Raw genomic sequence first — 26,241 nt, forward strand, 5'->3', positions numbered from 1 at the left:
TAATAACAGAAACTTTTACGTAGAACGGGCAACATAGCGTTGATTTAAAACCCAAAAAGCGTCATAGCCCCACATTTTCGTACTATACAGAGTGAAATGTGTCAAATTTTCATGGCCAACCGAGTGCTTAAATAAAAGTGAATGGAGTATAGTAAAATCTTAGTGAAAATGAGCTGTTAATAATGATATTCTCAGGAAACTGAGAGACTTTGAGAATATTTCCTGGCTATTTCATCAAAACTTCATCGAGTAGTAACGTTAAAGGGACACTTAAAAATCGTCGAAAACTCAGCAGAAAGCAAAATGAGGAAACTGATTGGCGAATCTTTGCATAAAAGACACAAAAACGAAGTCAACCATGATTACGTCGACATATCTGCATCGATCTACTGGTTGTTTCCCGAGAACGAGGGTTTCATCATTGCCATCGAGGACCAACAAGGGACTGTTTGAAATATATCGCCAAAGATGTCTCAGTGGCTAAAGACATTTGTCGTTACGGCTGTGCAACACATGAAACCACCCAGAACGTAATTACATTGAATATACAGTCAAGTTTGACAGAGAGAATCATTTTTCTATAACAACCTATTGTAAAAAGGTAAACAGATATCACTGTTTGTGATTTGAAAATGAAGCATTCGATTATTGACACCTTGCAAGCCTCATAATCTCAGAAAATGGTCACAAGGCGCAATTCCTTGGTTGTTGAACGCTAGCTCAACCTCTTCCGATAACCACTTCCTCGACATTATCTCAATTCGAAAATTGGTAAACGAGCGGCGTTAGATTCTCAAACGAAGCAATAACGAAACCCGTAAAGACGTGGGCGAGTGCGAGGCGTAAACTCCAAACGCGCCCAGCACCTTAATATCTCGGATTATAAAGGACTTAATCAACAATCCGTCATATTGATGGACGAGAACAATCAAATCTGCCAAGGTGGGCGTCCCACAACGCGCCAGGGTCCGAATGAAGCCATCACGGGCAATAAGTGGTAAGATATCGCGGTTTCCGAAGTGCTAACACAGGATTTGCGCGAGTTCCTTAATCGCATCATCGTTTCCCGAGTTTATCGGCTGTCAACCATTATTCGCCTGACCAGTTTTCAATTATCTGCCTAGATTCTCTCTGCCCTCTGCCGGGAAGTTGAAAATCTCTCCTGCTCATAACAAGAAGACCTGGATTCGCCTATTGAGTGCCGATGAGATAAAAAGTAGATCTACCTTCAAAATCGATCCGAGTATGGGCAGATTTAAGGCACTGGCTTCAACCCAGAGGATTAACAAATGCCAGAAAAACGAAGAGTCCCTTATTTACCTGATCAGATGAAAAATAACATAAAAAGTCACATAAATTACTGGAAAAAAAGTTTTGAAATATATAAAAAATGCACCATAAATGAAAAATAAAATAATAAAAGATATAGCGAATAACACAAAAATTACCATTTCGATTTCCACCAAAATAAATAGGCTTCTTAACACAGCGAATATGATTAATTCTACCAAAATTCAGCTCGATAGATAGCGTGCCCACAACACATAATGTAAAACTTTTCTGAAAGAAGTTCATAAAAACGTCTCTTCAGATATGAAGGATATGAGGGGATTTCACAAGTTTCGAAAGTATAGTTGCAGAGTAAATTTCGCTTTTTTTCGCAGCTATCTACGTGGAATAATGTAATTCCGCAGAACACGACAACTTCGCAGAGACAACAAGTTGTTATTGAACACAGGCTGCTACTTGAGAAACCAATAGGCAAAAAAATATGTGTAACGTGAAATTATTTTACAGCTGATAATTACAAGGCTTATCCACTCCCTCTTATGCGTCACGATGCGAAACTAATCCGTATTATTCTAGGGTGTTGAGCAATGCAAATCGGTTCGGCAAATTGTCCCCAGATACTTCTCACATGGGAACTCATTTATCAGATGAAATTTTATCGATATTTAATTGAGCGAAAACATTGTCCCGGAATGGCTAACCGTCAGAAAGGTCGAAGAATTCGCCCAAAGGCAAATTTCCATTATTTTCGAACTTGTATGCGTTAGTTGGAAAGTATGCTGAATGCACATGAGCACGATTTCAAGATACAAATCATAAGCTCGAACGAATCTAATTGTTTTAGTGGTAGTGGCGTACATATAATATGTGCTTATATAACTTCCCTTCTAATTCAATTATTGCCTAACGAGATCTGATAAGAACCAATTATTTACGAAATTCAAAGTCGAAACTATTTGCGTCACGATTTCAATTAAGCGTGAAAAAAATTATATGCTTGGGAGTTACGAAGGGTATATACAAAGCAGTATCGCGTAAGGCCAATACACAAGCACCCTAAGAAAGTCTATGTTGTTTTAAAATTTCAATATAATACAAGAAATTGAAGCATCTCCTCACAATGTAGGTACTGTACGACACTCAAATGGGAATTGTAGGTAGAAAATACAATACCATCTTTTTTGTGAAAACAAACGATAGCACAAAAACCACTTGGTTTGTGGTTGAAAAACTGAGTATTTCTCATCCTGGCTCAAAAACAGTGTAGGTATTCCTAGAAATTGATACATACTTGTTAGATACAGTATTATCCCACAAATATCTTTTCAATAAAAATTTATATAAAGAGAACAATTGCACGTATAAATAATTTTTTATTGATCTTTCCTCAGTACCATGGTATAATTCCAATTCCACAGAAAAATTGACAATCAATTTTTCCTCTGGTAATTCCCTTATTTCTCAGTCTTGTCGTTATAACTCGCAATATAACTTATATAGCATAGCGATAACGATAAAACACCATTGTTCGTGGGCTGATATGTACCGCTACCTTGGGCCATATTCCACATCCTCTGGAGGAATATAATTCAGTTGAACAACCAGAGGCCATTCAATAATTGTTTAGGTCTGACAACATAAACAAATCCGAAGATTCTTTGTTTGAATGGCGTTTCATGGGCGTACTACCCAACTTCCTGGAACATTTCTTACATTCCGTTTTGTCAAAATTGAAGTACTCATCATTCATGTAGCAGCCAGGAGCTGAACATCTTCATATATGAACACTATGAGGAACTGAGAGAAAATTTGTGTCTGCCGGTCGTGTGAGTAATCCATATATTCACGATTTGAACTCACATCTGTGAATTTGCTCAGACCAGCAGCTGATATCGACTTGCACATAGTTTCCTACATTTTTCCATGTTTTTCAAAAAGGAATTCCGTTCTGACCCATGAATATTTCATGAGTAGCACCAAACCAGTTGGCGTTTCATCACATTTCGATTTCACATGAATATGCCGGGCACGCACGCCACTGGGATGCAAAAGCAATCTCGGCGAAGAAACTGCCTCATCTCCGTGAGCTCGGTCGGGGTCATAAACTACATTGCGAGATTCTTTAGAAGTTTGAGTTGGCTTTTAATAAAATTCCACATAAATTTCGATTTTGTGTGGCATCAAGACAAATAGTTACGAGAAAGTTAATTTCCATCCGAAAGAGCGATTTCGTAGCGTCGAGAATTTTATTTAATTTTCCGTGTACGCATCCAGTCCCGTTCATAAATTACCGAAAAGCATTGTCCGCACTAACGGCACACCGATTGGAATGATTCATCCGGTGTGAGTAGTTCGAAACGAATTTGAATACCGACCCTGCTCATAGGAATACGGACGAAGATACCGTTTGGGAGGAGTAAATCGATTCGTAAAGTTCGAGTCAAAAGTTTTGACCGTTAGAATTTTTGTTCGGACACCTTTTTTTTCCGCCCCTGTCTTACTCCCTTATGAAACCATCATTCTTTGAAGAGCCACGCCACAACAAATATCCTCATGTAATTTAGTGAGAATCGTTCAAATTTTTTTTCTGAAAATCGGTAGCCGATGCGACAAAACTACAAGAGACCACAAAGTTTAGTATAACAACAAAGCTTCTTTTCACATTTTTTTAAATTAACAGTGGGACTTCTTTTCTCAAAATTTCTTAGGGAATCTCCCCTCTTCTTTTGTACTGACAATTTGGGAATACCTTGTATATGAAACATTAAAATAAATTTCAGTCAATCCTCCGATAGATTTCCGACCGAATCAAGTCCCCGACTGCTGTGAAGAATTGAAAGAAATACGGATTGCAGGACTCATTATCCTGGATGATGCTACGCTAAGCCTCTTTGCAAAAGCCCGCTGAACTTTCGCCGGTGTTCGGCGCACAGTGAAGGAGAGGATAATTCAAAAATAAATACAGCCATATAAGTTCGGATTAACTTTAGGAAATGCCGCACGGTGTCTCTGTAAGCTCGATTTGTTGCAACCTGTGCCCTGAGAAAATAATCATGAGAGCTTGCCACGTATTATGCAAATTATGCAACAATGAGATCACCAAAGATGTATGCGACTACATATCGCAATGTTATGAGTAAGTCATACATAAAATGTAGGCATAGAGGAAGGGCCTCTTTTATTACTACAGCAAGCCTTGAGCAAATCATTTTTTGTTTGAATTTACATCTTCATTTCTCAGCGATAATGAACTTGAAAAAATATATATTTCAATTGCATTTTCCCAAAAAAATATATCGTATAAGATCCATAATAATGAAAGAAAATTTCATGAAAATTAATGAAAATTACAGTGATGGCATGAATTTGGCTCGAAAAAAACTTGACTTAGGAGAAATTTTGACCAAGAAGAAACTTGACCTTGAAAAAACTTGGATCAAAAGAAACTCAGCTTGAAAAATTTGTCCTGAAAGAATGACTTTTGGCTTAGCTGACAAGAAACTTGGCTCAACGGAAAATTGTCCCAGGACGCTCGTAATGATTCATCATTTTATTCTCAATTTTTTTAAATTGTTTCCATTCATTCTCATCGACCAAAATTAACGATAGCGAGGGTGACGTCCAACAATTAACTCCGCCAATATGCCCTCGGTGATACGGCGTGAGCCGCCGACTGCATTGTTAATTTATTTTTGCCAGATAGCCCGGGTGTTAATTGATGTGGCGCGCAGAGAAGCCACCATCGCGATATGCTAATGCACCTCCCGGATCCCAGTGCGCTTTGCATAGTAGTAACCGACAATTAGAATCGTATATTTACTTTTGTATCTTTAATTGTATAATTGATAAATTGGTGGAGAATGTTCCTGCCGGTCTGTCCGACCCTCCGCCGATAATTTGAATGGGAATCGATCGAGAAATCCACACCGGTATACGGATTTATTGGTGAACGATGTTCCAGTCCACGAAAACCATATTGTATTACCTTCACCCATCTGCAGCTATTGCAATATTCGTTTCCTGTCGCGATACGATAAAAACCGAGGCGATTCGTTCTTAATTAAGCGTTTTTTGTAGCATGCTCAAATACACTGCTCAAAAATTTAAGATGAAACTCACTTTTTGCTATTGAACCAAATTTTCAGTATTGTTGTACATACAATGTCAAGAGGGATATATATGGTTGCGTATCACACACTCACAAAATATGGTCCACGTGACATTTAATGGCTCAATCAAAAAGAGAAACTCATTTTTTTACATCTATGATAATTTTGTGGTCCGAAAGTGCGATAATGGGCTATTACAACTCATCTGGTATTATGTGCCTATAAATTGTGGATTCTGTCACGAGTTTAACTTGCGTTTGGAATGCATCCAACTCAAACAACGACAAAAAACGTGTGCCTTAAAGAGGCCTCAAACTCAACACCATCGTTCTTCAGGTCAATTCTGGATTTTCACCCACTATAACCCAATTCAGTCAATATTCCTTAGCCTTATACGTTTTTTGCAATTCATGAGGTGCTAATGACTCCCAAGGCCATGCAGTAACATAAGAATTTTCGATAATATCGAGTAGATACCTCTCAAGATGTGTGGTCTCGACCAGAATGCGTTTCGTCCACTTTCGTGAGATTTCTTACAGATATACAGTAGCAGTTTGACGAATGACAGTAACAAACGAAAATACCTTAAGTACCTGGAGATAGAAGAGACTCTTCGACATTATCTCACACATAGTTCTCTATGAAAAATTCGGTCAGTTATTCGACTAATGAAAATCGAACTAGGGCATCAATTAAGGGAATGATAAACATCTTCTGAATCACATCCAATATATCAAAGAATAACGAAAACGCGGCGAGTTCGTGTGTGGTCCCCACAAAACCACACACTCTCTTATGTAAATCATCTTAAATTCGGGCATGTTGTCGTTTGTCACACTGGGATGTGACAAGATCGCCGTCACCCCGTGCGGCTTTGAAATGCACCCGAATTTCGAACAGAAGTCGACCATTGTGCCCCTTAATGTCCCATTTGTCGGTAATGCGGATATTGAGGAGGCTTAAGGCGAAACGATACGGGTCACAATGAGGATATGGGCCGCTCTATAAAATACGGTCCTCAAATTCTGATTCATGAGACAGATTTGCCGGGCGAGCAGGGTGATAAATTTCGAAGAGTTGAAAGATGCGGTTCAACCGGGATGCCACTGAATTACGCCGTTGTCAGAGTACAACTGAAACAATATTATTTCAATTGTAATCTACCCCAGTAGTCGAAGATACAAGGGAGGTAAACATTAAATTACTAGGGCCAAGTATAATCGCACCATCTTTGAATATTTTTATCATGTTTAGAAACCGTTTTTTCCATTAATCATCTGAAAATTAACCTCCATACAGAGTGTAACTGAACAGTTGATTTTAGGATAAGAAAACTGCTCACAAAGTGAAGATTGAATATTGAGATGAAAATTTATCGAATTCCCGAAAAAGTAGCTAACACTCGAAGGACTCGAACTCACGACCACATGATTACCGATCAAGCGCTCTGCCGGCAGAGCAACCTCTACTTGACCTTCATCGCTCCATCAACATGGGGAAACCACTTCCCCCAGAATTCGGAATTGATGATAAAAAATCATCAGTACAGATAAGTCTCCTACACCACCTTCAGAAACATGATTAATTATTTAATATAATATAGAATGGCCCTGCTTAAGTTGTAAACCAACTCCGTTTCCCTCCATCATCAAAAGAGATTCATTCATTGCTGAATCTCGTTACCGAGAATGAATCAACAAAAAAACTAGAGAACTGGACTATCGGTGCGATCAAACTTATACTTTCTTAGGGCTACTTGCGACTGTGTGCCATCCTGTAACTGAAGAGACCCAACCGTGACCTACAGATCCTTCCACACTCCGGGCATAGTCACCAAACAGATCTGGCCGCCGCTGTATTCTTCTCGAGTCTCCATTATAACTGTGGACCAAAGACCTCAACTGTGACCTGTCTAACGCTAGTTGTTCCCAGTTATGATTAGCATTAACTGATTTTAGGGATTGATGTAGTATATCCTTAAACCGCTTATACTGGCCTCCTGGTTTCCGGGCTCCCTCTGTGAATTCGCCATACAGAGCTATCTTGGGGAGTCTTGTGTCTTGCATCCTCAGGATGTGGCCGCTCCATCTGAGTCGAGCCCTCGTTACTTGAGTCTCAATTGTTATAGAACTCGCGCGCTGCAAACTTTGTGGAACCATCTGATGTGCATTATTTGTCTTAGATGACGTTGTTGCGTTTGTTCAAGTTGTTTAATGTATTGCTTGTAGGGAGTCCAGCTTCCGCTTCCATAAAGAAGTGTTGGGAGGACCACTGCTTTGTAAACAGCTGTCTTGGTCTTCAGATTGAGGTCGTGATTTTGAAATACCCTGTTCTTTAGCTTCCAGAATGCCCGTGATGCCGAATTGATACGGTTGTATATTTCTGTTTCCTGGTTAGCCTTAGTATTTATGAAGCTTCCCAAGTATTTGAACTGCTCGACCTGTTCTAGAGTTTCATCCTCCAGGCTGATATCTTTTTGTTTTTTCCCTTTCGTCTTTTTGTAGATTCATTTCCGGCAATGAATGAATGAATGAATGAATTAAAGTTTTCTAACGGACCTACCAGGATATTGGTTTTGTCAACTCCGTTTCCCTCCATCATAGAAAAAGCGCCACACTCTAAGTGCCACCAGATTTCGCAGCATCCAGCGACTGTTAAACTATCAAAAGCAGAAAGATCGCGGTAGTTTATTCCCCGCGACGATGCCAATTAGCGACGGCGTATTTTTCCAGAGAAAACTGCCCGATTATAAGTTGCGCGCCGAGTGTTTTATCGTTCTGTCGCATGTTCGAGGCGAAAAGCGAGAAAACCGAAGCCGATCTACACGGGTTTCGACACGGATCGGCCTGCCGATCCATACCTACACGATCATATCTGCTCATCCGGGGGATTTTTAGCATAATGAAAAAAAAATGGAGTGGAAATCGTGCGAAACGGTCACGAACTGCTCTTGCCCTGCCGGGGAGCATATTAGAATATGCCATTAAATTGATCAGATATAATGAAAATGTGAACGGGTGCATTGTCTGCGGACCAGGGTCTATTTTATGAAGGAATTATATCTTTCGCGGGCTTTATCTGGTTCTTCTCACGAACGAATTTTAATGGGGGAGAAGCAGGAATTAATGACCATCTAGATTCTAGACGGAAGTTGATGCGTATTTTTCAATTCAAAACATTCTTAGACTTTCTGCAATATCAGTAAACTGTACGGTGGGCTTTTACTCCTTCTATTGCAAGCGGGTATTTAAAGAATACTTTGTGATTGCGGTAAGGTTCAACCATGAAAAGCTAAATACGAGTTTCAAAAGACGTGAAAGATGTTGGCAGCTGTACATAACGGATATCTCAGCTTAAATCTTAGCAGAACATGCCTAGAGAGTAATGGAACATCACTATTTTCGAATACATAGATGATTCCCAATCTACAGAGTTACCAGATCTCTAATAACTTATTCGGGTATGAGTTACCATCTCTGGAAGCATATGGAAGGCATTCACAAATATGAGAATAAGACGAAACAAACTTCTAGCTCACTATGAGAAATATCCAGTCAAAAAGCCATTTACATACGGTATCATTGATTTGAACTACTTGTCATTTGTCGAGAACGATCCCAACCTTGTAATTGGACCGCATCTGAGAGACATTTATAATCCCAGTAATATCATAAACATTTCTACGCCGAACCCGCGATCATATCTGCTTCTCTCCAAAAGTACCCGCGGCATTCCTAGAAAGGAATAGACGAATGCTGAGCGCTCCATGGCGGATGCCTGGCATATCTTGGCAATCGGGGACCATTTCAGATGGTTATCCACCTGCCCGAGTGGCGAACGGAAGATGAAATGGCTCGTAAAGATGAGGGTTTTTGTCGGGCTCGAGAATCGGTGGTGTTTGGATGACCTTGTTGACGGTAGATTGTCCCAATTGACAAAATTCAGTATATATTCGAAGATACATGTAGCTTGGTAACGATTTCACTGATGAAGATCCTAAGAAATTCAGAAAATTGTCACTGCATCTTTCCTTTACAAATATAGCTAGTTTCTTAATCAAAGTGCCTTTAATATTAAAGCCTCGTTCAACCTTAACTAAAAATGACACTAAAGGAAGTCAAAGTCAGTTAGGCTCGAAATGCAGACGATCCTTCTCGAATATGTCGCTTATATATTTCGGAAATCGTTCCCAATCAGATGAGACGCGTTTTTTTAATGAAAATTTATCGACTGACGGTGAAGTCGTTCATCAGGAACAGGTGGTTCAATTTGGAAGGGTTTTCGAGTGGACGCTATATTAATGTAATTGGACCAAGATGATCGTTGGTGTGCAATGAATCAATGTGCCTTTAGAACTCGAGGAAATACTGGAATTCGAATCGAGGGTATTTCATCGTTCATTTCAAGAAAGAGGTAGGAGAGATTCTTGGCCTTTCTAACAGGAACAATCGTGTTCAACATCCTGCGTCTTGAAAACTACAGCCTATCGAAAAATTAAGATGCGGGGTCGTTTTTATATTTCCATAAACGAAAAACCAAAGTGCTTCGATAATTCCGAACATAAATTCCCATGAAAATTCGAACGTAACTGAAAAACAGTCCACCGGATTCGTTCATTCGAGAATGCCACCCACTCCCGGTAATAAACATTATTGAATATCTTCTCTTTGGTTTCCAGCGGTCCATAATAAACCCCACGTTCCGGTCAGAAATGAATTCAAGCTTCCCGGAACGATACGACATAAATATCGGGCTACTTGATTCCATCCCCATTTGATTTCGAATTTTATAAGGCAATATGTAGGTTTCCCCGCGTGTAATATAATATCCAATATTGTAACTCACTTTATATTGTTCGAATGACACTTCGAATAATTCCACGGACTATAAAAAATGAGTTATTCCAGCTTGGACTCACCTTTTCGAACGCGTTATGCGACCTCTTCCATAAAATTTGACTCACCTGGAACATAAAAAAAATCAATTAAATCAACCGCGACGTGAAAGGGAGTTTTTAGAGATGGGCGATGGATCGGACACTTCAATTAAATAACTGCTGTTCATAATTCTGGTAAAATGGAGGTAATAATGCTATTTTATGGATACAAAGTTGGAACTTTTTTCACAATTGGAAAAAGGGAGTAAAAGCTGTGGTTATATGAGTTATTCAATGCCAGAATCGATCGAAGGCTCTGGATACGTCCATGTTTACCTATGCTAAATTGTCTGCTACTGACAAACTTTTGCTTATACATATCTAATATATTTAGCTATTTCGATGGTTGAAGATTGTGTATCGTAGATTAAAGGGTGTTTCAATGCACTGCGTCCTTAAGGTTTGTTGTGCCTGCCTGCCATCCAAGCCTCTCTCGCCACAATGTCGTCTACATGAAGCTTTCCAGTTCTGGAGTTCTAATGAACTCCAGTAGGACCAATGAAAAGCCCTGTTCTGGCAAGTTTTTGGCCTCTTCAGAGATCAATAGTTGCCCCCATGAAAAATTCCGGATAGTTCTCAAAAATCATCATACTATAAAGGATTATATTCGACAATTATCGAATCCCTTCAAAACTACAAGGCTTGAAATAGCTGTAATTTCCAATAAACGGCTTTGTCAATTAGTGATCGACCACATCGGACCAAAATCAATCTTCAACTTCCCACTACGGTCATAAATAAAAGCAGGAGATCTCTCACATCCGTCGAATCAATCATAAAGTATCTCATGAATGAGCCGATCTATCGGTCCTAATGAATACAAATTCGGGACACTATAGAATCGACCGTGACCGGCTCCCTCAGAGCGGCAATTAATTTCTCGAACTATTCACTTATCTAAATTTATTCATCGTTGACAATGCGCGTTCGGGAGAAAATATGGCCGGCGAGATTTATCGTTTGCCCGATTCCACGAAACGGCCAAACAAGATTATGGGTTTCGATTTTCCGCCTATTCGGTGCTATGCAAATTGTCGGGTCCGAATATTGATGGTTTTTGACAGGGGTAATAGCCCGCCTTAGGTACTCTCAGACTATTCTAGGAGATAACGAGAAAACGTCAAAGGAGTTGGACAGTAAGATCGCAACGCAACAAGCAAACAGAAGTTATGCCGTTCCTGTGTGCTTGTTGCGTTCTTTGTGCTTAGATAAGGCGGAATTTGTGGCACAATATACAGGGTGAGTCTTCGACTCGTAGAAATATTTTAACAGGATATTCTTGAGGTCGAAAGAAACACTTTCTTTCTTTGCCATTTCTTCTGAATCGGCTCAGTTCAAAAGATACAGGCTGTTGAAAAACCATAAAAAAATGTCATTTTCAGTATTATCTCACAAACGATTTCATCGAATGAAATGAATTTCGAAATATAGTTTTTCATTCATTTTCGAACACAAGAAATCACCCACGTTTTCCAGTTTTCTCATTATGACCATTACGAACCATAAAAATAACAAAAATTTAAAGAACCCAACTCTTGAAACTAAGTTGAATGCTATCTAATGAATATTTGAACTTTCTGTAAAATGAAAGTATTCCACAAATTGGCTGTATTCGGGTTCGGCTTTTGGACGGTCCGAGAATTGTTCTAAAACTGCGCAAAACTGTTGCGCCCTAGTATAAAATCCTTTGCGCAGTTCTAGAACCATTCTCGGACCGTCTAAAAGCCGAACCCGAATACAGCTATTATCTCGTATAATGCTTTATTTTAGAGTAATTTGATGTTCAAAAATTAAAAAGTATCTGTGAAACTTGAAGAGTTGCTAAAAAAAACTGTGTTCAAAAGATTTTTTTCTTGTAATGTCACAGATTCAGCTAGTTATTCTGAAGATAATTTTGTTTTTGCAGGGGTGGCCTAGAACATTGTGGAAACTTAAAATAGCTCTATCTTTTTATCAGGGCCGAATCTCAAAAAATGGTATAGCAAAGAAGTGTTTCTTTTGACCTCAAAAATCTGCTGTTGAAATATTCGTACCTTTCAAAGACTGACGCTGTAGATCCTGAGGTCGGAATGAAATGCAATCTGAATCTGATCTAATAGCGTCACTGAGAAGTTGTGAAACGTCAGACCATGGGTTTAAAAAAGTTTGGTATAATTTTGGAAATGGACAACTTTGATATAATGAATTTTGATGAAAAATACTCAGTTTGTTTTTCATTGACCGTTTTCCGAGACTATTTTTACAGCTTCAGTTCACCCATTAGCCTTCTAAGATAAAAATGTTTCAGTTCACGAAATAATTTCCAATTTGAACTAATTTTCACATCCTCGTCGTTGATATTCGTCGAATAAACGAAGAAGAATGGGAAAGCCGACATTACTAACGGTTGAAACGAATTTCATGAACGGGATCAAATCCGCCCAAATTCCATCCTATAAAATATAAATTACAAATAATTCCTATTATTTATGGACGTTCCAAAGACGAGTCCGGATCGAGAAATCGTCTCAATGACCGTACGTTAATTTTACGACCGGGTCATTTTGACATAATCTCTCGAAAAATGTAAATTTGACGTGGCCAACTGTCCGTCCACAATTAAAACATCAAACGCGTTTAAGTTGGACTGACAGTATGACAGCCGACTTTCACCTCTTTTTCCCGTCTACGACGTCACAAGCACATTCATAGACCGTCATATTTGACCGGTAAGAATTCCGAATCGGTTCTAATCCAGCTTTGTACGGGAAAAAAAAGGCATACTTTTATGCCTCTCGATGCGAGACGATGATGATGTTACGTGGGATTATCTGCCCTGCATTAATTGAGACCGCGTTTTTGTGGCACCTATAGGAAATGGGTCACTGGCTGACGGCTCAGCCAGATCGGACATGAAGATATCAAAATCTCGCTTCCGCGGAATATCGGGTTCGATGAGAAATGTTTTTGTTCGTTCCGCTGGTATTATTCTGGAAAAAAATGGGAATCTTACAAGTCTCTGCTGGTATGCAAATGAAACAAGCTTGTTGTCGGACTCGACTGTAGGGTTTTCAAAGATCCCGATAAAATTTTACAAGTTTCATAAATGTCTATGAACCTTTCTGTCGCAAAGAAAAATGGTCACACAAGAAAGAGATTTGCACGAAATGAAAAACCTAAAGATGAAAGTAATAAAAAAACTCAGATGATTTTGGTCCTTCGAGCTGGATAAATCTTTTTCATTGCATGAACAGACCAGAGATATGGAGATGTACGAAATGCATCCAGTGCAATACATGACATGTAGACGAGGCGGAGCGACAGCGGACATCGCCGATAGCATCGCCCATCATTACAATAACAAATAAGAACACATAGTGCCATGTCCGCGTCTTTCGACGGCGACGGCTAAATATAAATATGCCCCTTAGGTGTTCACGATCGACGGCGTTGCCAACAAGCGAAACGACGAAAAAGGAAAGAAAAGAGATGCAAAAAAACATGGAAGTTAATATTTTTTCCAGTATGATAATTCCGAATCACGCCTACTGTCAGAAACGTCAGCTGAAAATGGATCTGGAATGTTGATGCTGATCTGAAATGTGGTTGTCGATTAGGCGAGTGCTTCGTGACGGCCAAAAAGAAGCAATGGGCTTCATCTATCCATTTCCAAGGTTCTCCATAAAGGACGTCCCAAAACACACACAAACTGAGTTTGCCAACATTCATGCATAAATAGTTGGCAGTTTAAGGGTTGGCAAAATGAAGCGTTACACTATACAATAACGTGATTTCATTACCGAGCAATAGCTCAAAGATGAAGAGAAATTGGCACCTGCATTGGAGGGAAAAACATCCCAAGCAATAAGGCACATTTTTACCTAGACGCGGCTTTTCTAAAGGACGAAAATGCTGCATTTGGGGTTCGGAGAATGCATAAATGATTGTCGAATAGCAAATGCATCAAAAACGACACCAACATGTCAGTGTTTGGTGCAAATTTTGAGCTAGAGGCTTCATTGGACCATACTTCATTGAAAATGAAACTGGTCCAGCAGTGAAGGGAGATCTGCTGTATAAAACTATGCTAGACCTCCTCTTTGGGTTCTCCATCATTGCCATTGCTTGCTAATCCAAAAAATGCTTTGGACAAGCAGAACTGTAGCCTCCTTGATGCCATTCCATATACTGGAGTTCATTAGAACGGTAATTGTTCTGGATGGTTTTCGTTTTTAGCTGGTTTATTACCAACAGGTTGATCCGAAATGTGGAGAAGGAACAACAACAGTTGGGTTTCTTTCAACAAGCCCTTAACAAGCCGAGAACTTATAACTTCAGGGTTCATTAGAACTCTTGAACTGGAGGGGGAACTATAGATTGTTGAAGGGGCGAGAATAAGTCTGATAGGGGAACCTAAGGTCTTAGTACAGATCGAACAATGTATCCCTATGTCAAAGCCTGTATTTGGCATATTGACTAGTCTTAATCATCACAAAATAGCGGGGTACAAAACTGTTTTATTGGAATGAGCAGCTGTCTTCTATCTACATAGTATGTCACCTGGAATGATCTGCACTGTCGATGTTTTTTGCGCGTTGTTGCATAATCGCAGGTATAAAGTGATCCGATCCGGCAAAGAATCCATAGCGACATGATGTGGACAATGTAACGTTCACGGCAAGGCCTATTAGCGATACATTCAAATGCTATTCAATTGATGGAAATCTTCCCCGGTCGATGTAGCATAGCATGCCGGAGCGTGTTTGCATTATCATCTCTCCGAATGATCGATATCAGTCCCTCTGTTGCTCGTGTCACTCAGGAGGACTCGAAAGACGTTCGAATGTGACTTGTGGTTTTTTGTTATGTGGCCTACTTTCTAGAAAAACATCCTTGAAGGAGTTTCACCGGAGAAATCGTTTGTCGAGGAATCGGTGGAATGATGAGAAAGGGATATTTCGAGGTTCAATTTATTGGGCTAATAATAGGCGCCCCAACTATTCTAGTCTTTACTAGGACAGAATTTGACAAATTACTTCGCACAGATTCGATGAGAATGGCGAAGTCACATTTTCCTCGAAACAACCTTAATCAAAACTGAATTTAATCAATGGTTGAAGGAAACTCAGTTTCTTGTGCATATTGTCCAGGAGGCCGCTGAAACAGCGTAAAGTTCGCTGTAAGTGCTAGAGATAGTGAGATATACTGGTCAGACATGACGGGCATGTATATACCTAGTTACCCCGCTTTATTGGTATAACGTCGGGGTCACTTACATAATGACAGGAAGGCGAGTGGGCATCAAGAGTTCATACTACATCGTGAAGCTTATAATACGTATGAATTATTGTCTCAAATTCACGAGATACGTACGGAACGTTACGTGCAGAATAAGGTTTAAATTGAAAGTTAGCATATAAAAAGCATTTTTGCAGCACTGAATATTCAGTTGAATTATAGAACCTGCTAAGATCGAGATGGCTGATCATCATAACAAGCCAAGCCAATGCTCTGTTTTTATTCATTTTACAGATCTTGCTCCAGATGTATTTACATGTATAGTAGGGATTCTATATAGTTTTTTTTTTTGTAATCGAACTCACTCCTGTCAACATGTTAGCTGCTTGAGATGCGGAATCCGACCATTTGGTAGAAAATAACTCGATATATACACACAAAATGAATATTTATTTGTAATATTAGTCGAACATTTTTGACCACAGATGAAAGATGAGCGAGAATCATATAGACACAAGGATGAAATGTCTGTATCTTTTTATTTCAACGAAGACGAATTCAGAGATACCGTGAAAGAAGAAATGTTCAATTCCTACTGTTGAAATATTGGTGACTCAACCCTTAGTAGATATCTATCAACTGATACTGCCTCAAGTTGCAACAAGCAAATATTGAAAAACTCATGGTTTCATACAAACGTCACTCATTTTCTTCCTTTGGGTTCATTATTTACATCAACCTCATCAGTCTCCGTTAGAAAACCTCTAATAAATATCAGGCAATAACCTCATTACAAAAGATGAATACCAAAAGAGATATTGTGAAACACAATAATGCCATACATACAAGTGTCGATGAACTAACGCCCCCTAGCGTTAGTATCCTTGAATTAAAAGCGGAGGGCTCTTCGCGGCCAACTAAGAATGAAGCGGAATTGTATGAAAAATAAATTAATCATAAATTCGAGAGATTTATAATCCTAGGCACTTGTCATTCCTGTTGGAGTTGAAAGACATTTAATGCCCATTGACTACCTAATAATATGTACGTTCACAATTGCTCTGTTATTATGTTAATACTGAGTACAATGCAGTCTAGTCGACGCTTCTACAATGAGATGAATTTAATTATTATCGACTCTACCTCGGGATAAATGTTACCAAGCTGTTGGTTCGGTCGGGAGTGTTATTTCAATATCCGTATGAATTATTTAATAAGTGTTTGTTTTCTAGATTGGCGCATAGATAGGTCAGTAAATGGGAGAACAACACCCACTAATAGAAGCGGGGTTGTTATTTCTATTTTCAGTCTTTTGTAATTGTTACTAATTACAACATGGTGGACGTTAACAAAGGAATTGTCTACCTGGGTCATTTCGCTCCGGTTATAAAGGAGCCTTTGGGCACACTTGACAATTAAATACGTATTAGGAACGGTCGTAACAGCATTATTATTTAAGTAAACGTTCTACCAAGAATTCCAATCGAATGAATGGTTGATGAATTTTTTATTCTCCATCGGTTGGTCGGAGTTTGATGCTAGAAAATTGTTGTTTAAAATCTCGAACATTAAGACTCTATTGAATTTTGAATTTTTGCTACACTCAAAACGGACAATGTGGAAGAAATAGTAGAATTTATATAAAAAATTTATCATCAATCAGATTCAGCTTGGTTGAGATAGAAGCGTGTCAAGATAAATGCAGTAGTGATCTCTTTTTCGGTTTTCTTCGAAGTTTTTCAAACTTTAACTCTTACTTCATTTTGTAATTCTAGGATTTTTGAATGAATTTTCTGATAACTGCACCTGCATAGTTTTGGAAAATCGAGAGGCTCATTCTCACATTACTTATTCATTCCACACATCCATTTATATTTCAGAGCTGATGACTCCATTACTCTCCGGAAATCAGGGTACACAACACCCTGTTTATTTATTACACGATGGTCTTCGAGAGAAGAAGAGACGTTGATTTTTAACGATAACCGGATATTGGTTTCGCCATCCACACACAACTGATGACCTAACAAGTATAGCATTGAAAACGACTAGTTATTCGACCGATTCTTTCTGTTCTCATTAAGTCAATGGTATTTCCGAAGAAATGTCAGAGTTATTCACCTCTAATAACGCCAAATAAGGATGTAACATGTCAGGCCGTACTCTCGTTTTGCATATAAATTTCATTGTGAAAGACGTCGATAAGGTTTACATTCGTATTGTAGGTGATGGGGATTCGATGTGGAAACGCCGTTATTATGTAAACTGCTATCGTTTCTGAACCTACACTCCTCCGATCTACATCGCTGTTCTCGTCGATGGTCTTGTCAACCCAAAACTGAACCACAATGATACTTTTGACGAGGGAATTGAATTTTTTTATAGATTAGTGTATTTCCATACTGTTACAACTGACGACTTATACAGTTGTGAAGAGTTGTCAAAAAATAGTGCGCTAAAGATGACACTCGAAAAGAAATTTTTAAATTTTTCCCAAAAACCAGGCAAATCATCGAGATGATTCTAACTTTTTTTGGATTTGCTTTATAATTTAATAATTGAAAAATGCCTAATATAGATCAGTTGACCAAGGTGGTCGAATTTTTCCGTTTATTCATAGACAGCTGAAGAATATTGTCATTCAAAATTATAAAGGCAATAAATTTTACTTAAAAGGTTCGAAGAGATTAAATAAAATGTCCCAGATGTTGAAAATGACATTTGCAGAGTTCAGGGAACTTGTGAACTAATGTAAAGAGTAAAAATCGAAATACAGCAATGAAGGACTTCTAAAAAAAGCGATTGGCTTCACCTGACACCTTGTCATCCAACACGATCAACTTTGAATGGCTTCAGAGCTATGTTTGTATTCATAAATATGTAAGTGAAATATCCAACAAATAGCCTTATACTTCCATTTCACGCCTTTGAATGTCAATATCGTGAAGCAGACATGAATCATGTTAGTATAAGCGGGTACATTCATGTGACATTATGCCGGGAAATAATTTATTAACGTTCCCTTAAATGTTTAAAATTGCATGTATCTTTCGGCATAGAAGTTACGAAAAGCGTGATTCATCGAGGTGAATTGCAACAAACGACGTTTTGCAATCTACTTCTGGTGGCACGATGCACGGATGTAAAATAATAAGTTATAGCATAGTTCAACTCAATTTCTTGCTCACTCTGAATCCGAAAGATCTGATCCTTTTCTTAAAAGATGATACTGAAATATATTCTTTTGGAATTTTTACTATTTCGAATTGCTGCATTGCATTTTGTTGAGAACTACGAAAGTTGAGTCTTTTACAATGCATGATGAAAGTGAGAAAATAATATCACGTTTTCCATGAATTAGGTAGACACTTTTCCATTCCAATTTTGCCTTCTGTTTGATTTCATATTCACATTTCAGGGCTGTGTTTGCTATCACTTCAGTTATGTATACAGTTGTTTATACCGTTTTCCATAACTTATTTGCTTTTGTATATTATTCTTGAATTCCTAGATTAGTGCATATCATGTACCTTATCAATCCACAGAAAACCATAGTGTATTTAATTGTTATTTTCGTTGCCAAGATGCAAGAGATCGAAGTGTGCGATATGCTGTTCGGTAGTCATGAAAACCTGTCCACAAAGGATACTCATAACTGGGTTTTATTATACCACATTGTTGGTTTCATTGTCCTTGTTGTCCCAAGTCTATTCATAATCTTGCTGTGTAAATTACGACTTATCTTAATCTCCGTTGACAAACATACAAATGGAGTCAGATATGAAAAAACATATTCAACGACTGGCTTAGGAGTGATGCCGCTCTGAATTTGTAGATGACCAGTAGCTGAACCGGGAAAATATAAAAGTATATTTCTACTAATCCTACATCTAGTCTAAACCCTTCGAGTAGCTCTCAATAACTGTAACGCGGTTTAATAATAATGAAAGAAATAAGTAGGGGAAAGTGGGGGAATTGGAAACACTTAATTTCAAATGCTGAAAAATTATACAAAAAATCACTAAAAATATTGAACTTCCATTGAAAAATGAACTTTGCTCATTTATGTACTAATCGGAAACAAAAAATTATAAAAAATCAACGTTTCCTAAAAAATATCAACGAAATCAAAAATACTATCGTTTCTATTTACCCGACACCCTATGGGGTAATTGTGAACCGTCCCGGAGCAAATAAGAATAATTAGAAATGGCACATATCACACAAGTATCCACGTCTCGTTTCTCTTGCAGTACATTTTTCATGTGCCTAGAGTTTACAGGTATCTCACATGATACAATCATCCATTTGTGGGGCTTCATACCTTACATAGCAAATTATGCAGAAAAATTCTTCTTTTCTGTGTAACCTGGGTTGAATTTCTCAGTCCTTTGCTTTTGGCGTGCCTTTTTGTACACTTTTTATGTTGGTTTTAGGTTCTTTATGTTTAATTTTTTTCCTTCTTAAAATTTCTCTGTAGGTATTTGCTTTCTTTGCTTTTCTTCGTGTTGATTTTTCATTAGTGAACTCGATAATATCTTGAATTCATTTTGTTTCAATTTTCGGAACAGAGTCTTTAGTTCCAGCTTAGCCTAATGTGAGCTTTTCGTTTCTTAAATCTTCCAACACACAGCAGGGATATTAAGTTTTATATTTCGTTTCGGTCTTTGTATAATTTATTGGCATCTGAATACAAAACATTTCAACGTTAAAATATTTTTTAACCATAAACCAGAGCAGCACCGAAGTAACTGGGAACGCAGGGGATATAAGGTACGTTCCCAATTACCCACCTGACATCGTTCCTAATAACCCCAAGTTATCAAAAGAATTAAAAATGGCTGGCATTCACTTACCCATTTTCTTTCAACTTCAAATCACGTAGGTTTTGGAAAAATATAGTACCAGTATGAAATCAACAAAATATGGCACTTCTAAACTTCAAAATAAGATAGTTACAAGTATTATAACACACGAAAAAATTATAGTCGAAATGCGAAATCCATTCTTTGACTCACCGTAACAGGAAATGTGCAACTTATCGCCTCAACTTTTGAGTAAGCCCTGAGAATGGCCAGATGCATCCGTTGAAAATGTTGAAGACAGTGTCGCACATGAGGAAGTATTTTTTAACTAGCTGTTCCAAATTACCCGCCGTTCCCAATTACCCCACTCTCCCCTATTCAGATGCAGTGCAATAATGACGGAAACATTTTATACTTTTCTCTCTTCCAATGATTTAGATTGAGGCAAAATCCTAGAGGAAAGGAATACACCACGCCAGGTAGTTTCGCTTGGAATATGAGGTGATCTAGGCTTAAAATTGAGATTTCAAAAACCAAATATGCGGACTGCAAATACTTATATGGCTTTCAAGTTTTCAGATTACTTGAAACATTGTCTACTCTTGTCGTAGGAATATTTCATCAGCGATTTAGAAAAACTTCTCCTGGTGGATAAATCGTAAAGACCGTTTATGAGTAACCAGCCAAAAACAGTCGTGACGTTGGGACAACAGTGTTGTTTTAGAGAGTGTGAGGATAGTATCGCAGAGTATAATATATTTTTTATTGGTTTCTGATCCAAATGCCTCAAAACTGAGAAAATTTTTGAAAAAGTACACATAATTCCGAGTCGTAGAAGCACTGTTCTGGAGTCTCGGCTAGAGCTTTAGGACATGCCCACATGAAACGAGACTTTGTAAACCGATACGAAAGTATCCCTCGTGTTTCACACGCACGATCATAACCGCTGGCTAAAATGAAATACAGACCAGAACAGGCATCGCAACAAAAACCCATACGATACTTCCTGACAAACGCTGAAACCCGCATGTCCATATGTAATAGAGACAAACTCATTAAATCTTGGGGGAACACACGTGTGGTCACGTCATTTCAACATAAACACTACATCATAGAAATCGTCCTTACAAGGAGTATAATTTTCGTCCATAAATCCATCTCCGCACTGAAAAAGTCCTGGCGCTCGTCTTTCAGCTCGTTTTTAATCGGCAATTATCCGTCAATCCGATCCGGTCCCTCGTGGCCCGTCGGAACAAGGAAACGCGAAAACGACCGTTTAATGGGAACACTTCATCATTGTGTGTTTTGCATTCACGGCATAATAAATAACTTGTTTTAGTATATTAAGTCGAGAGATACGCCGCATTTAATGGCGGTCATAACCATAAATATCGACGCTGAGGCAAGATTCCGATATCTTTATTGGAAATATGACACGTTTCATCGCGAATCGGTTCCATAAAAATAAGAAACTAGTCTGATACGTGCTAGCACGGCCGCGCGACAATGACGGCAGGAGAAAGAAGAGCGACGAGAACAACAGTCGCGTTATAGACGTCTAATTAGTGGACATCACGCAAGAAGACTATATGGATGGAGTAGATGATAAAGCTGGTTGACTGAAGGCTCGACGACTGACTGTCCCAAGGCAGATATTATTCCACAAACGAATAAGGCCAATTGTAAGGGTTCTGTGTCTAACTGATACCCAAAACTGTGATTGAATTCCAAAAATAAAGTCTCAACTTCGTGGATTCTACAGGGGACAAGAGGTACCAAGAAGATAACTGAGAAAGCGTGGTTCAAGAGCACCTAGGCTGGCACAGCATCTCAATAATAATAATAATATTATAATAATATTTATTTCCATAATCAAATAATATTGAAAAGAAAATACGTCAATATAAGAAGCAACTGAACAAATATAAAACGCTCAGATTTGAAATTTATGATTTAGGTACTCCTTCACATCGTACGATTCCAATTCTATCAATAATTTCTTGATTCTAGTCTTGGACTTATTACCATCGAGAATTTGATAATTCCTCGGAAGTTTATCAAATAGTTTTAGGCACATATATTCCACATTCTTTTGTGTCAAAGTGAGCGAACACTTGGGAAAGAGAAACGGATGAATGCGCCTTGTTCTATTGCCGTTCTCATACTCCCTGAATAGATTATAATTGCTTTTCAAAAAAATCAAGCATCTAAAAATGTATGTCCCAGCAGTTGTGAGTATACCTGGACTCTTAAAATGTCCTCGACAAGATGTCCTCGCTGTTAGACCAAGCATAGCTCTGATAGCCTCTTTCTGGACCAAAAAGATTTTCCAAACATCCGCACCATTACCCCACGCCAAAATTCCATAGGACATGACCGAATGAAAATTAGAAAAATATACTGTCCTCAGCAACTCAGAGTCAGACTGCAGTGCCAAGACACGGAGTGTGTAGAGAAGAGAGTTCAATCTACTCTGCAATGATTTTATATGTTCAGACCAATTAAGTTGATGATCGATAATCACACCCAGGAAACTAGTACGGGTGGAGATCTTGACAATTTGTCCAGAGAGAACAATATCTTCAGGGATATGAACTCTTGAATGAGAGGTACCGAAAACAACACACTCCGTTTTATTCGAGTTGATTGTAATTCTATCCCCTAGCAGCTATCCCAATAACCTCTGAAATACCAGATGCCGCCACCAGTAGATTAGTATCGTCCACAAACATGACGACTTCCCCCTCAGATTGAACTTCGAAATCTGCAAAGAGATCACCCAGATAAATAATTTCTTCATTTGCAGGTCTGCTATCAATAGCCAAAATACTCTCAACAGCCAGAGATTCTTCCTCCACCAAAATATTTTCTGGTAGGTCATTGATATATATTAAGAACAGAAATGGACCGAAAATACCCCCCTGAGGCACACCCACCAAAACTTCTGAATCTAACGAAACATACTCTACACCCTGGATCACCAGAGAAACCCTCTGTCGACGATTGCGCAAGTAGCTCTTCATAAAATCCAACTGTTTATCTCTAATCCCATAAAGGAACAGTTTTCTTAGTAGATCTTCATGCACGACGCAATTAAATGCCTTAGAGAAATCTATGAAAAGACCGGCAGGAACATCACCACCCTCCAGGGCCCGAAGAACAGAGCGGATCATCTGATAGATTGCAGTCTCAGTACTCTTAGATCTTAGGTATCCGTGTTGACACCTAGAGAATATTCGATGTTTGTTGAAAAAACTTAGGAGCCTATTAACAATTACTTTTTCAAAAACCTTAGAGAAAGATGTCAACAAACTGATTGGTCGATAATTACCGAGCTCTTCTATACTCCCCTTCTTAAAAAGAGGTTTAACTACAGCAATTTTCAAAGAATTAGGAAAAATGCCTTCTTTGAAAGATGTATAAATAATATAGGCCAATGGTTCAGCAAACAATTTAATAGATTTCTTGATAACCGTCATTGGTATACCATCATATCCGAATGAACTCTTATTCTTCATTTTATTCACCGTACGAACAACCTCATCAGCTGTAATTTCAAAAAGGAAAAATGATTTCGGGTTTCGACTGACAGGGCGAACATTAGATGTCAATGTGTCAACAGGATTATGTACTGCCGTGGAAGAGGAAATATCAATAAAATGTCTATTGAAAGCATTGGACAATTCATGGGGATTATCTGTGTGCAATATGAAGAGGGAGCACTGAGTACTGCGGCAGTGGGCCGAGGATGACCGCAAACGGAGAGTTGAAGATTGGAAACCGTGTTTATTTACGGATGGGTGAAGATCTCTTGGTTATTTGTGATGATTTTCTTCTCATTTTCGAAATCATCAGTACCATCGTAAAACCAGAAAGTTGGCCCATTTATTATATTATGAAGTGAAAAGTGAAGTTATGGCAACGTCTAGGTTTAGGCTCACCAAACAGATTCACGAACTGTGGGTGGTTTTGGCATGAGTTTCTTAAATGGCATGAAAGGCTCATTGGAAACGCTACTCCTAAAAATCCTTTATCCAACTTGCTCCCTTCATAGCTATGCGATATCTGCAATACCACCGTTCGTGCTGATATCAATTTGAGTGGATTGCTCGCCCATTACTGCTTCTCCCACATTCGCAATGATATATATACATAGTATTGGCATACGAAAACAGTGAATTTCCGATTACTAATCCAGCTGTCGCCCAGCAACTTTATACCATTACCATCGATATAACTAAGGTACTCCAGTTCACTATCGATGGTTATATCTATCGACAACTTCCACATAAGTTATTATGATTACTGTCGAAGTAGGTTGTATGTGTCTCTATTCATGAAGTTCGATTTTACTGTAGCCACAACCATATCGGGAACAATTTATTTCCCAGATTAGACCGTTAAACCTAATATTGTCCAAACTGCGACCGTAAATTGCACAGTTTATCAATCGACGTGACACGCTGATAATTTCGCTACTATTTGAGCAAATTCGTTCCAGCTGCTGATCAATTTTCTCCGTTGGTACATGACGGGATTGAATTTGATTATCAACGGTTGTCAGTAAAGTAGAGCGCAAACCAAACTTTTGAATGCGGTCGTGGCTCAATTCTTCTCGGCCACAGGCCTGGAACATTTTTATCTGGCTAATTCTTCTCAGGATTGAATCGACTCAAGAAGACTCTTTCTAAAATTGTCAAGGGAGTTTCAGGAAAAATTGAAATTGTTGTGATCAGGTCCAGGAACGTGAATCTTGCAAGTACCATCATGTAACCATCTCTTTTGTTGAATTTGTAGATTTGCGAATGCAATATCTCGAGTGGAAGAACTCCTTCCAATTGCCAAGGCCAACCCTACCAGCATATTTAACATCATCGGTCCCGTATGAAATAATGTCCAATTTCATTTTGAAAAATCGCCGCCGTTAATCACCGGTAATGAAATGGGACAGAGAATAAATGTCTCGTAAATAACAACACACGATATATTGGATATACAAAGTATCCCATCGGTTTTATTAAGTGCGTGTCTTGCACATGGATATAGTGCCTGGCTGCTACAGCGACGGTCTTCCCGCATGGAGTGTTGTGTGCGAGTTGAAGAAAAGGAATATAGATATTGATGATCAATTGGTGGGATGCCAGAGATGCAGAGTATTTTTGTTGCAGAGGATTTAAGTAGGATATGACGGAAAGATCCCGCCAATTGTGGCGGAAAATTCATAAATAATATTTTGCAGCTAAACCAGACTTAACCCATAATAACCTAGTGTTACACATATGTAACGCAAATTTCACTGGCAAATCTATTTTATTTCTCAGTAACTGTAGCTATTAGCGTTACATATATGTAACACCATTTTTCTCAAACAAAAACTATACAATTTTCAAACAGAAATTCAGTTGTTTTTGTCTTGTACACTCTATAAAGAATATTTATTCAATTAGAATAGTGATCATAACTCAGGTTATTAAGGGTTAACTTCCACCTTCTCCAAAGAAACTGCTGAATGCAATTATTCGTAATTGTAAGGAAGGATGCTCAAATATTTGTGGGTGCAGACAAGTGAAATTTTTCTGTTCATCAGTCTCTACTAATTGTCAATGCCACTCTTGCACTAATGCTGAATCAAATGCAATGGATGAAGATTTATTGCAATCGATGAGGATCTTACCGTTACTTCAGTAGCCCACACAGTTTCAGCGATACATGCGAAACTTGTGACTTTTGATCTCGGATAAAAACAACGCAAAATCTAACATATGCTTTCTGAACTAAGATGAGAAACGGATAATCTGAATAACGGAAATACCATCAATTTAATGTTCACTGCTCATTCAAGGACCTGTAAACTGTTGACAAATTATGAACATTTCCACGTATT

At 38.5% G+C, this 26,241-nt stretch overlaps 1 protein-coding gene and 1 long non-coding RNA gene across 4 annotated transcripts in view; both read right to left on the bottom strand.

Moving 5' to 3' along the window:
* The window catches only part of LOC123316124 (lysine-specific histone demethylase 1A), a 309,614-nt gene that overhangs the window by 78,498 nt on the left and 204,875 nt on the right, over nt 1–26,241 (bottom strand). The gene's annotated exons all lie outside the window — the stretch shown is intronic.
* LOC123316131 overlaps nt 1–26,241 on the bottom strand; it is a 219,476-nt gene that overhangs the window by 60,184 nt on the left and 133,051 nt on the right. For all 3 annotated transcript variants that reach the window (XR_006538021.1, XR_006538019.1, XR_006538020.1), the window contains exon 4: nt 10,318–10,362. This is a non-coding gene — a long non-coding RNA (uncharacterized LOC123316131). The remainder of the gene's footprint in view (nt 1–10,317; nt 10,363–26,241) is intronic.

The sequence above is a fragment of the Coccinella septempunctata genome, chromosome 6, assembly GCF_907165205.1.
Source record: "Coccinella septempunctata chromosome 6, icCocSept1.1, whole genome shotgun sequence".
NCBI classification, from domain to species: domain Eukaryota; kingdom Metazoa; phylum Arthropoda; class Insecta; order Coleoptera; family Coccinellidae; genus Coccinella; species Coccinella septempunctata.